The following is a 13,154-nucleotide window of genomic DNA, read 5'->3' as shown; positions in this document are numbered from 1 at the left end:
GGAAAGTTGTTTCCCCAAGCAGAAAACTGATAAGAGAATTCAACAATGTTTACTAGGCACCTACCGGCAGGTACATTCCTAGGCATGGGGCAGATGGATGCAAAGACAGCTGCAACAGTGTTTCGCCCCCAAGGAGCTTACTATCTGGTTCTCAGGGTGGTCCAGCAGAATCAGCATCATCTGCAGATCATCCTGTTAGAGATGTAAATTCTCAGGCCTCACCCCAGACCAAGTCCAAAACTCAAGGGGTGATCCTAGCCATCCGCATTTGAAAAAGCCGGCTTCAAACAAAGATCACCCTCATCAAACGTCAAACTGACAAATACGCGGTTAGCTTATTGAGCTAAATCTGAAAGTGTCATTTGTCCTCTAAGGAAACAGGCCCAGAGGCCAAAAGTCACATGAGTTGGTGGAGGAGTTGAAACCAGAACTCAGGTCTCCCACCACCAACCTTACCCCCACTCTGCATGGCCAATGCTCTATTTCTTTTCTGATACTTTAAACCCTAAATCTCATAGGGAGTATTGCCAATCGAAAATGCAAACCTTGGTTTTCAAAGACGACAGAAAAAAGAGAAACTACTCTTTTTTAAAATAAGTGAAGTGAACTCGCTCAGTCGTGTCCGACTCTTTGTGACCCCATGGACTGTAGCCTATCAGGCTCCTCCGCCCATGGGATTTTCCAGGCAAGAATACTGGAGTGGGTTGCCATTTCCTTCTCCAGGGATCTTCCCCACCCAGGGATCGAACCCAGGTCTCCTGCATTGTAGGCAGACACTTTTACCGTCTGAGCCACCAGGGAAGCCAATTTCCTCCTTTTTAAAATAAATACAATAACAAAAATTAAAACCTGATCTATCAAAGCCATCTATCAAACTAGTAGTAATCTCCCAAACCTCTAACACACATCCAAGTTTCATTTACAATTTACAAATGGGGGCGGGAGAATAGGAAGAACGGTAAAAATTCAAGGAATAATGTGATCAGAATATGATCAGAATATAGCCTACAGGAACATAACAGTATGCCGAAATGTCCACAGTGATTCACCTTTTGTGGGAGAATTACAAATGATCTTTTATGGGTGTGTATTTTTCTGAAATTTTCCCAATGGTTATTTCTTTTGTAATCAAGAAAAAAGTAAAACTGTTTTTTTTTTAAATGTTACATCCATATCACTCAACATGAAGGTTTATTTTATAATTCTATTTCTTTCCATACAGCAGGATAGTGTGTGTGTAGTAATTATTTATATCATGCCATATGTTACAATGAAGATGAAATTCTGTAAATACATTCCTTCCAGCTGGCACTGAAAATGAAGAGGTTAAATGCTTCCCTAGGTTCAAAGCACTATGAATTAAGACAAGCTGACTGTACAGCTAAAGGAAAAACTAATCCCAGTACTGAGATCTCTGAGAGCATCTCTTTTGAAAAATGTTGATGTGACACATAGCTCCTTACTCATATCTCCCTGATGTTTAACCCCTGGCACAACACAGAAGGTCTGGCAATTCCTGGCAAAGTCTTGGGAGTTCTGGGGATAAAATGCATGGGAGAATACCAGAGAAATAAGAAGGAGAATGAACCTACGGTCACGTCAAATTCTGTCCTTGTGGACACTAAGACATTCAAAATTACTGGCACATTTCATTGCCCAAAATATCCTTTAAATTTCTTTTTTTCTTTCTCAAGAAATGTTTGCTCAGTTAAAAAAAAAAAAAAAACTATGTTGGCTATCTCATTCCATAAATCATAAATTAACAAAATAAGGGCTGTCTCATTTAAAGAGACATTTCTGCCACAAAAGCATTGTTGTAAAGTTTCACTCGATAAGACAAATTTGTTGCTGGAAGAAGATATAGCATTGTTTCACTGAAACTCTCAGCAATATAAATTCAGTGCGTGTTAATTAAAGTTTCTTAAAGGAGACAGGAAAATGAAGTTAAGAACAGATGTAATTATTATGGAAAAGGAAACACCGGTGGCTACCTAGTTCATCCAAATACCTCACCACAGCTGACATTTCTGGAACTTACACTTTCAGGAAAGGACAAATTATTTAGGCTATATATACATATATGTAGTAATATGCCAACATTTACAGTACATAAGATCACCATATCTGCACAACATTTCTGCTTAGTATTGGAGAACTCAGAACAGATTTAACATCTTGGTTTTCACTGTTCAGCATGTGAGCCTTTGCTTACAAGGACCCTCTGAAGAATCTCCAATTTCCCTCAGTTCTCTGCTTGCTTTCCCCACCCATTGCAAAAACAAAAATGAATAAAGAAGCAAGACTATAATGACTATACCGCTCAGAGAAAGTTTCCCACCAACCTCCCCAGTGCCAACTCCATATAATTACTTATCTGCCTGTGAAAAGTGATCTAGAAAAGCCTTACCTATTAAGTCAAATCTGACAGTTTCCTTTCAGGCTAGCTTTTTTTTTTTTTTTTTTTGACAACACACACAAACTTGTAGCTCAGTCTCTAACTCCGTCCCTCCATCCCGACACTTATAAGCCCAGTTTTTATTCTTCCATCTCTCATCACCCTCTGCTAAGAAAAAGGTCCAATGTTAGGTTTTACCTAGGAGTGCTTATTTTTGCAGTTTTACTCTGGGACCGCTAAAAGGTATTGATCAGAAACTACCTGCAGATCCAGCTGCTGAGCATTGATAAATGCTGAGGGAACAATTTCAGGCCAAGAACAAGACCCAAAATATCTTCAATTTGTAGCGCAGAAATGCCACTCCTCGAAACAATAGACAAAGAAACAACGTTCCTATTCCATCAAATTAAATAATAATAATAATAAAATTCAGCAGCTTCCATTCTGAACAAAATTAAATGTTCTGGGTCACTGTCCTTTCGTCTCGCTGGGCCACTTCTTACGCAGCCTGGCAGTGACTGTAAACACGATCCCCTCACGCAACCCGAGTTGCCATCCTCACGGAGCAAATTATCCACGCGGCCCCTCCTGCCGCAGTCCCCAAACCAGCCAACCTCACCACCCATCCCTCCTCCACACCTCGCCGCCCGCTTTCTTGTCTTCCAACCCACAAATGGGTGCGCTTATCCAGAGAAAAAGTTAATGAACGACTGCTTTTGAGGTAAAGCTGCCCCACCTGAGATCGCGGAATCAGAAGGCTGGAAGTCCCTAAAAGCACGTACCCTCTACAAGCTCGCCCCGGCCGGTGAGTGCCTCACACCCAGAAACCCAGGAACAGGATTTCTGTGCAGACCTGCACCCACCCCACACAACTCCACACGCCAGCTTGCCTAACCACTTATGTAAGCTCGTGCCTCTACAGTCCCAAACTGCACACACACACACACACACACACCCCAGCACCTGTCACGCATCTGAAATGGACAAGCATCCACACTCGGGAGACGAAATGAAAACACACAGGAGCCGGAGGGGTGGAGGGCATCGCGTTGGAAAACATCTTTTTCCCCCGTTTGTGTCTTGCCCCTTTTTTTGTCACAACTACAATTACCTTAGCAACCAAAGAATTTCCTTGACTCCCACTCCGGCTTCAGAAATTTCTCCTAACGCCAAGCGTGCGCCAGGTTCATGGTAAAGCTAGAGGAGCCCAGGAATCGAGGGGTCGGCAGCCTCTTGGGGGCAGAGGGGACGTCTGGGTCCGTCTGGGTGCGTCTCCGCGCGGCTCTCCCACGTCTCGCCGGTCTTTCTGAGTTTCCGCGGTGGCGAGCGCCGGGGCTCAGCGAGCAGAAAGCGAAGCCCGAGGCCGGCGCAGAGACGCGGCGGGTCGCATCGTGCCAAGGCACGGGGCGCTCGGGTGTCTCCAGCGCGCAGGGGGCTGGCCCCGCTCTCCGCGCTCCCGGGCGCTCCCGGATCGCCCGCCTCTCCCGCTCCAGGCCGGCGAGGTCCGCGGAGCTTGGTCCGCCCCCTCGGCGCCCTCCCGCCCGCTCCGGCAGCTCCGGGAACCCGGCGCCCGGGCGGAGCTCTCGCTGCCGAGCAGGGCCGAGCGCAGGAGCTGCCCCAAGTCGCGAAGGCGCTCAGCTCCGCCGCTCGGGAGCTGCTGCAGCGGCGCCCGCTGTCGGGTGTCGGGCGGAGCTGCAGCCCGCGTCGCGCGCACCTGGGCGCCGGCACCTGGGCCCCGACAGGCGCGGGGCGGGGCCGAGGCACCTGGGCGCGTCCGCAGCGCGCCGCCGCCCGGCTCACCTGCTCCCAGCGCTGCGGAAGGTCCAGACGGAGATATGCCCGAGGAAGGAGGTGGGGGGGAAAAAACTAGAAATTTCTGACACGAGCGCCGGCGAGAACACTGGCGAAGCGGCTCAGAGAGACGGAGGCTCCTTCCCGCAATTCCGAGAGCTGGCCACCACTGGAAACTTCGGTGGCGCCAGGATTCTCTTAGGGATTCCTGGTTCGGAGCGGTTTGCCTGGTAGCTTTTGAGTCCCTCGTTGACGTGTAGCTGGCACCCTCTAAATTAAAATGGGCCGCCGCGATCGTCAGGGATAGTGTTTTACTCACCTCGTCATTTTTACTGGTTCACCACTTACACCACAGGCTGCATTTGGAGAGGTGTATGAATCTTCTCGAGTACGCCACGAAAAAACTTTTAAGAAAACTTAAGTCTGCAAATAATCTTGGAGAAAGAAGGAAAACGCTGGAGACAGAAAATGAGAAAGGGTAACTGAGGGCCTTCTTTGATGTGGGAGCTTTGAAATTTTATGCTTAGTTAAGGATTTGAAGCTGCAGGTAGAAATAAAACAAGATTGTTTGTTCCGCACGGTAACCATGGGGTCGGTGTGCAATATCGATGTTAGAAGGAGCTTCCTCGGTGGGTAAAGAATCCGCCTGCAATGCAGGAGACACAAGAAGGGGGACGCGGGGCGGGGCGGTTTCAATCCCTGGGTCAGGAAGATCCCCTGGTGTGGGAAATGGTAACCCACTCTAGTGTTTTTGCCAGGTTCGCACGGGGTCGCAAAGAGTCGGACAGGACTGAACTGAACATACATGTATTTCCTAGCTCTGTCCACTGAGAGAGCAATAGCACCGCTACTACAGTGAACACGCCTGGAACTCAGACTCCTTTTCTAAATACCATTCTCCACCAAGAGGAACTATGGCTCCATGTGTAGGGAATGAAACTGGAATACTTTGTTGAGCAATAAAATAAGCTACTTAAAGAGCTATGCTATTCAGTCTCTAAGTCATGTCTGACTCTCTGCGATCCCATGGACTGTAGCCAACTAAACTCCACTGTCCATGGGGTTCTCCCAGCAAGAATACTGGAGTGGGTTGCCATTTCCTTCTCCATAAAGAGTTACAAAGATATGTCAAAAAAATAAGGGCCGGGGGGTGGAGTATAGGAGGAGGGGAGGGATAGATTGGGAGTTTGAGATTGAGCATGTACACCCTGCTGTAGTTAAAATAGATAACCAGCAAGATCCTACTGTAAAAAAAATAAATGAAAGACTATAGAAGCAGCTTGAAGGGGTGCCTGCTGACCAAATCCAGGACCATTTAAGCATCAAAATAAATAATGACAGGAACAGGTTGCAACCTTTGTGCGAAATAGGAATCAATGCGTCCATGCCAATAGAAAGAGAGAAAGGAAGTTCCACCAGTGGAAAACAATTAATAGAAGAAGGAAAGACAGTATTAAAAAATTACCACTTTGCAATCACCATAATTGATTCAGGCCAGAATCATCAATGGATACTAGAAATAGTGGATAAACTTTTGATAAGCAAGACAATATTTATAATCTCAAAGCATGTTCCTAAAAAACTCATTAATTATCATTAATATATATTCATTATTAATTAACAAGCATGAAATACTTATTAACATTACAGCTATAATACTTGGGAGTTAGCATCTTAATCAACTGGCAAAAGTTTACACAAAAAACAGTAATGGGAAAAATCAACCTGCGTTGTCTCCTGATATAATGTATAATCTTTAAAGATTGTTTAAGATTGAGGGACGCTAAAGGGACAACTAAATGCAAGAGTCTTGAATGGCATCCAAGACCTGTAAATGATATTAACAGCAAAACTTCAATGCATTCTGTTGAATTAAATTGGATCAATGTTATTTTCCTGATGTTGAGATTGTACTGCATTTATTTAAGACGGTTTTCTTGTTTTTAGAAAATTCACTCTGAATTATGAGGGAGTAAAGGGGACATCACAACTGCAACTTCCCTTCAGATGATTCAGAAATGTTTACAACTCTAAGGGTGTAAGGGAGCTCTTTGAAATGTTTTTGCAACTTTTTGTAATTTAAAATGATTGCAAAACAAAAGATTTTCAAAAAAGATACATTCCTCCCCCCGCCCCCACCAGAATCATCTCTTTTCAAAAATGTTCACCATGAGTTTTCTTTAAGAATCAACTCACTGTTCACTGTACTGAAAATATAATTTGATTTACTGCTTTGGGAATATATACAATAATGTGATTCAGCTCAACATTTCATTCACTCACTCAGCAATAACTTCTTAAGGGCATACGGCACATAATGGTCTTTCCCCAAACTCAGATCAGATCAGATCAGTCACTCAGTCATGTCCAACTCTTTTCGACCCCATGAATCTCAGCACGCCAGGCCTCCCTGTCCATCACCAACTCCCCGAGTTCACTCATACTCACGTCCATCGAGTCAGTGATGCCATCCAGCCATCTCATCCTCTGTTGTCCCCTTCTCCTTCTGCCCTCAATCCCTCCCAGCATCAGAGTCTTTTCCAATGAGTCAGCTCTTCGCATGAGGTGGCCAAAGTACTGGAATTTCAGCTTTAGCATCATTCCTTCCAAAGAACACCCAGGACTGATCTCCTTTAGAATGAACTGGTTGGATCTCCCTGCAGTCCAAGGGACTCTCAAGAGTCTTCTCCAACACCACAGTTCAAAAGCATCAATTCTTCAGCACTCAGCCTTCTTCACAGTCCAACTCTCACATCCATACATGACCACAGGAAAAACCATAGCCTTGACTAGACGAACTTTTGTTGGCAAAGTAATGTCTCTGCTTTTGAATACGCTATCTAGGTTGGTCATAACTTTCCTTCCAAGGAGTAAACGTCTTTTAATTTCATGGCTGCAGTCACCATCTGCAGTGATTTTGGAGCCCAGAAAAATAAAGTCTGACACTGTTTCCACTGTTTCCCCATCTATTTCCCATGAAGTGATGGGGCCGGATGCCATGATCTTCGTTTTCTGAATGTTGAGCTTTAAGCCAACTTTTTCACTCTCCACTTTCACTTTCATCAAGAGGCTTTTGAGTTCCTCTTCACTTTCTGCCATAAGGATGGTGTCATCTGCATATCTGAAGTTATTGATATTTCTCCCGGCAATCTTGATTCCAGCTTGTGTTTCTTCCAGTCCAGCGTTTCTCATGATGTACTCTGCATATAAGTTAAATAAACAGGATGACAATATACAGCCTTGACGAACTCATTTTCCTATTTGGAACCAGTCTGTTGTTCCATGTCCAGTTCTAACTGTTGCAGGAATGACCTGCATACACATTTCTCAAGAGGCAGGTCAGGTGGTCTGGTATTTCCATCTCTTTCAGAATTTTCCACAGTTTATTGTGATCCACATAGTCAAAGGCTTTGGCATAGTCAATAAAGCAGAAATAGATGCGTTTCTGGAACTCTCTTGCTTTTTCCATGATCCAGCGGATGTTGGCAATTTGATCTCTGGTTCCTCTGCCTTTTCTAAAACCAGCTTGAACATCAGGAAGTTCACGGTTTACATATTGCTGAAGCCTGGCTTGGAGAATTTTGAGTATTACTTTACTAGCGTGTGAGATGAGTGCAATTGTGCGGTAGTTTGAGAATTCTTTGGCATTGCCTTTCTTTGGGATTGGAATGAAAACTGACCTTTTCCAGTCCTGTGGCCACTGCTGAGTCTTCCAAATTTGCTGGCATATTGAGTGCAGCACTTTCACAGCATCATCTTTCAGGATTTGGAATAGCTCAACTGGAATTCCATCACCTCCACTAGCTTTGTTCGTAGTGATGCTTTCTAAGGCCCACTTGACTTCACATTCCAGGATGTCTGGCTCTAGGTCAGTGATCACAGCATCGTGATTATCTGGGTTGTCCCCAAACTCAAGTATAAAGTAAAATATATGTATAGATAAAATCCTGAATCCTTTGATTATTTTATTAACAAGTAAGGAGTTGCTGGAAAGTATGTAATAGAATTGAGTGTGGCATAGCCCTCAATCAGGGTGATAAATTGCACAGAAGAATGAAAATGAGTTGACAGTTTAGTCTCAACTGCATTGGCAGGCGAAGGTAGGAAAACAGTGGGATCAGTGCATTTGGGGCACGTGTTTATGGCAGTGGATTTCTGAGGATAATGAGTCTGATACCACGTGGCCTATTTCCGTGGACTGTGATTTTGTGACACTTGACAGCTGATGCTGCTTTTCCTCAAGTGCTCATCTTCCCCCCACCTCTTTAGTATAGTCTTCTTGTCTGAGAATTAATAGCTGTTTTCTTTCGGATCATAATCTTCAGTTTTTATATGTAGTTGTGGGCCTTACTGAAATTAATGTAATGGATTTGTTTTCCTTTAAATTGTAAGATATTAAACACGTTGAAGATTTTCTTTGCACTTTGGCAATAAAAGGACAAAAAAATTCTGAGTTAAATTTTACCCCCTGTTAAACCCTGAAAGATCTGGAGAAGGCAATGGCACCCCACTCCAGTACTCTTGCCTGGAAAATCCCATGGACAGAGGAGCCTGGAAGGCTGCAGTCCATGGGGTCGCTAAGGGTTGGACACGACTGAGCGACTTCACTTTCACTTTTCACTTTCATGCATTGGAGAAGGAAATGGCAACCCACTCCAGTGTTCTTGCCTGGAGAATCCCAGGAACCAGGGAGCCTGGTGGGCTGCTGTCTGTGGGGTCGCACAGAGTCAGACACAACTGAAGCAACTTAGCAGCAGCAGCAGCAAACCCTAAAAGAAAATAAATTTCCTGGTTAGATAGTTTAAAAAGAGGTCTTTCTCAAAAGGGTCTTTCTAGAAGGCCACAGCATCCATATCACCTGAGGTACTACAGCTTAGCAGTAAAGAGTACCTCCTCACACCTGCTAAGTAGAAATTTCTAGTGATGGGACCTGGGGCTCTGCCATTGAAAAAACATTTGTGTTGGTTTGAAAACTGACCCTAGAGGATAGGGAGAGACTGAAGAAAGAGGCAGACCATTCCAGATTGGCAGCTGGCAGTTGTCACAAGCAAAGGAATTTACATGAGAGGCTTGTCTTTGGGCGGCTGTAAGGCAAGTAGATTTCTATACCCTGCCAGAATCTTGAAATCTTACCTAGAGGTCTTATCTGGGTTTAGTCATGTATACCATTCGGATGGCCTCAACAATACCTTACTTTGTCAAGGTGACAGTTCTTGGAACACTGTAATAATGTGGGCAGGATGTTCATTCCAAGGATGGGGAGATGGGGAGGAGCCTCTGATCGCCCAGGTTCAGCTCACAAGTCAACCAGAGGTCACATCCTCACTGTGACCTCCTCCAACAACTTGTGACCAACCCACAACCTGTGAGTCACTTCGTTCATAGAATGCCCAGCATTTCTGTTACTACTAACAGCATAATCTCCTTCTCAGGAGGGGTCTCTGGCAAGCAAGCTAATTGTGATATGAAGAGGATTTTCTTTCTCTCTTTCCAGTACAACTACACAGTTTAGTACTTGGTCTGTGGCTTTGAACGTCCTGTGTCTGGGAATGTGTTTATATCATGGGGCTGGAATGGTAATGTTTTGAAACTCAGAAGTAATGTTATGTCAGATTGGAACGTATATTTACAAAGTCCCAGTGTTTAGTAGCCGCAGAAAGCAATGGCACCCCACTCCAGTACTCTTGCCTGGAAAATCCCATGGATGGAGGGGCCTGGTGGGCTGCAGTCCATGGGGTCACTAGGAGTCGGACACGACTGAACAACTTCACTTTCACTTTTCACTTTCATGCATTGGAGAAGGAAATGGCAACCCACTCCAGTGTTCTTGCCTGGAGAATCCCAGGGATGGGGGAGCCTGGTGGGCTGCTGTCTATGGGGTCGGACAGAGTCAGACACGACTGAAGCAACTTAGCAGCAGCAGCAGCAGTGTCTAGTAATCAAGATGTCAGGATATGTATGTATACAACCAATGCACAGAGGAGAAAATTTACATCAACAATAACAAGTTTTTGAAAACCTACACCAGCCCCCAAAAAACCATGGGATTCTCTTCACATCAGTTGTTTGGACCATGCTTCTTCATCAGATCACCTCCTAGGCATGATTTCAGGCACCCCTATCTAGGATCTTGTGGCCAGAATCATCACAGAATAGGCAGCTGTTTGTGTGATGTGATCTGAAATATTGCACTGGTCACCTCAGCCAAAAATATCTGTCCCTCACCTCTACTCTGTCCCCCTGCTGCTAGCTTCTGGGATTCCCACAGTTTTTGATAAGCAGTTACAGGTACATCTGGTTAGGACCTTGATAAATAGTGTTGTATTTCAATTAGAAAGATCCTTTATTGAGGCAAAATCCATCAGTTACTAACAGTTGGGCTTCTCAGGTGGTACTAGCAGTAAAGAACCCACCTGCCAACGGAGAAGACATAAGAGAAGTGGGTTCGATCCCTGGGTTGGGGAGATCCCCTGGAGGAGGGCATGGCAACATACTCCAGTATTCTTGCCTGGAGAATCCCATGGACATGAGGAGCCTGGCAGGGTATGGTCTATGGGGTCGCAAAGAGTCAGACACAACTGAAGCGACTTAGCGTGCATGCACACACAAGCAGTTAGCCCCATCTCCCTCAACTGAACACATACCATCCTCTGTAAAACCCTCCGTGAAACCCCCTCTGCCAGACGTGGCAAAGCTTTCTCCTTAATAGAACTGTATTTTAATTAATTTAAGATCTTTTGCAAATATTTAAGAACCAGAGCTCAGCTCATAGGGTATTCTCAGCCCTTGCAGTCTTGTGTTTGCCAACTCCTAATTGATGTTCCAAAGAACACAGAAATGAAATTTGTACCATTTGCCCAAACCAAAGCCTAGGTAGATGACTATTTCTCAAGACAACAGAACTGTACCCGATGCTCAAAATGTTCGACAATGTTCTTTTGCCCCTTTTTGTGCCATCACCCAAGACCCAATAGCCATTTTCTCTTTAATCTGGAGAACATTCTCATGAGCCTCCAAAAGTTCCCTCATACCCCTTTGCATCCAATCACCTCCCTCCACCTTCACTGGGCAGCCACTGATGTTTTCTGTCCCTGTGGTTCTGCATTTTCCAGAAGTCATATCATTGAAAGCATACAGTACACATTTGTCTATCAGGCTTCTTTTGGTTGGCATAATGCCTTTGCGATTCACCCATGATGTTCCATGTACCAGCAGCCCATTCAGTTTTAGTGCTGGCTAGTGTTTCCTTGTACGATTTATACCATAGTTTGTTTGTTCACACCAGCCATCTGTTGATAAGCACCACACTTGTGATATGTTCTATTCCTAGGAGGCCATAACCTATCTGAGCCTTATGGGCACACAGAACATGTAAATTGACTCTGTAACAGAAAGTTTGTTGTCTACCAAACCCATTCCTTGCCCCATCCCAATCGCTGATGCTCCTCAACTTCCTCCTTCATCTTTGCTGGCTTCTCCCCCTTCTAGCAACATGAGTCAAGGATGATCTAGATCCAGAGTGGATCTTCATTAAACTAAGCTAGTCATGGTGATTCCATTTCTGTGGCCATGTCACATGACAAAAGGGACCTGATGGAAAATCTGCTGGGAGCTACTGTAAAAAAAGCTTCTTCGCCTTTAATCCCTGTTCTCCTGATCTCCCTAGCCCCCACAATCTCCTACGTATGTGAATGAGTTCCTGCTCTCACAGGAGCCTTCAAGAAGTAAGCTAGAGCAAAATTTTTCAATGGGTGTTGGGGTTCCCCTTTGGTGAATTCCTATTACGTTGACTTCTGTGGCAAACAAAAAGAACGTGGAACATTCTCCAAAATACCTGACCAGTGCTGTTCAAAACTATCATGATCACGATAAACAAGGGAAGAATGAGAAACTGACACAAATCAGAGGAAACATGTGAGTAAGTGCAATGCAGCGTCCTGGATTGCATCTGGAATGCAGAAGGGACAATAGCGGAAAAACGTATGACACCTGAATCAAGCTGGTAGTTCAGTTAACAGTATTGCACCTGTGTTAGTTTCTTAGCTTTGATAAGTGTACCAGGGTTATGTAAGATGTTAGCATTAGGGGAAGGTGTATATGGAAACATTACATTAGGGTGAAGCAGTTATGGAAATACTCCGTGCCATCATGGAACTTTTCTATAACTCTAAAATTATTCCAAAAAAATTTTAAGTCCATAGGATATTTTGAAAGTTATAAGGCTTTTGTGATTTATGGCTTAAAAGGTATCACCTCAATTTGTTCAGGGTGGCTTTGAGAGTTTATTAATTCATTCAACAAATATTTATTGAGTTCTTACTAAACAGCAGGCACAATTTAGGTGCTAGAAATATATCATGTACAAAACAGACATAAAGCCTGTCCTCATAGCACCTACCTTGTAGTAAGGAAGGTTAAATAGAAAGAAAACGGAAAGAAAGAATCAAATAAATATATTGTCAGTAACAATAATGTCATAAAGAAAATAAAGCTGGATAATGTAATTTTACAGCCAGAGGTTACAGAAGGCCTTTCTGATGATAAGTGATATTTGAGCACAGACTTGAAGAGGGTGGGCAAGCCGTGTAGATATCTAGGGTAAAATCTAGTGAGACAGAAGCAACAGCTTTTGCAAAGGCTCTGGGTGAGAATGAGCTTGGCATGTTCAAAGAAGAGCAGAATATACAAGGAAGAAAGAGTAGAAGGAGAAAAGTTCAGAGAAATACCTGGGGTTCAGATCATGGCAAACCTTGAGACCATGATAAAGACTTTGGATGTTATTTTAAGTGCAGTGGAAAACCGCTGGGAGGGGAAAGGCCTTTGAGTAGGAGAACAACAATCATAATTATTACTGAAATTCTAGCTGCTGTGTTTTAAACAGACTCTGGGGGGAAAGCCCAAGGACTAGCTATTGTAGTAATCAGTATGGTAAGGGAGGATGGTGTTTTGTCTCAGCTTACAATGACAG

At 44.2% G+C, this 13,154-nt stretch overlaps 1 protein-coding gene and 1 long non-coding RNA gene across 8 annotated transcripts in view; one reads left to right on the top strand and one right to left on the bottom strand.

The window, feature by feature from the left end:
• Window positions 1-4,083, bottom strand: part of RGS6 (regulator of G protein signaling 6) — a 611,079-nt gene extending 606,996 nt beyond the window's left edge. For 3 of the 7 annotated variants that reach the window (XM_070797811.1, XM_070797812.1, XM_070797813.1), the window contains exon 1: window positions 3,507-4,078. The gene's annotated coding sequence lies outside the window, so the exon portion shown is untranslated. Of the gene's footprint in view, window positions 1-3,506 lie in introns of all 7 variants that reach the window. The other 4 variants (XM_070797808.1, XM_070797810.1, XM_070797807.1 and 1 more) reach the window with 3 other exon arrangements.
• A 113-nt stretch (window positions 4,084-4,196) lies between these two features.
• Window positions 4,197-5,166, top strand: LOC139185364 (uncharacterized). The gene is made up of 2 exons (XR_011568987.1): window positions 4,197-4,664; window positions 4,945-5,166. It is a non-coding gene; the product is annotated as an uncharacterized lncRNA (long non-coding RNA).
• The last annotated feature ends 7,988 nt before the right edge of the window (window positions 5,167-13,154 follow it).

Source organism: Bos indicus, chromosome 10 (genome assembly GCF_029378745.1).
Source record: "Bos indicus isolate NIAB-ARS_2022 breed Sahiwal x Tharparkar chromosome 10, NIAB-ARS_B.indTharparkar_mat_pri_1.0, whole genome shotgun sequence".
In the NCBI taxonomy this organism is placed as follows: Eukaryota; Metazoa; Chordata; class Mammalia; order Artiodactyla; family Bovidae; genus Bos; species Bos indicus.
Note: the sequence above shows the minus strand (reverse complement) of the source record. Positions and strands in the feature narration are given on the sequence as shown.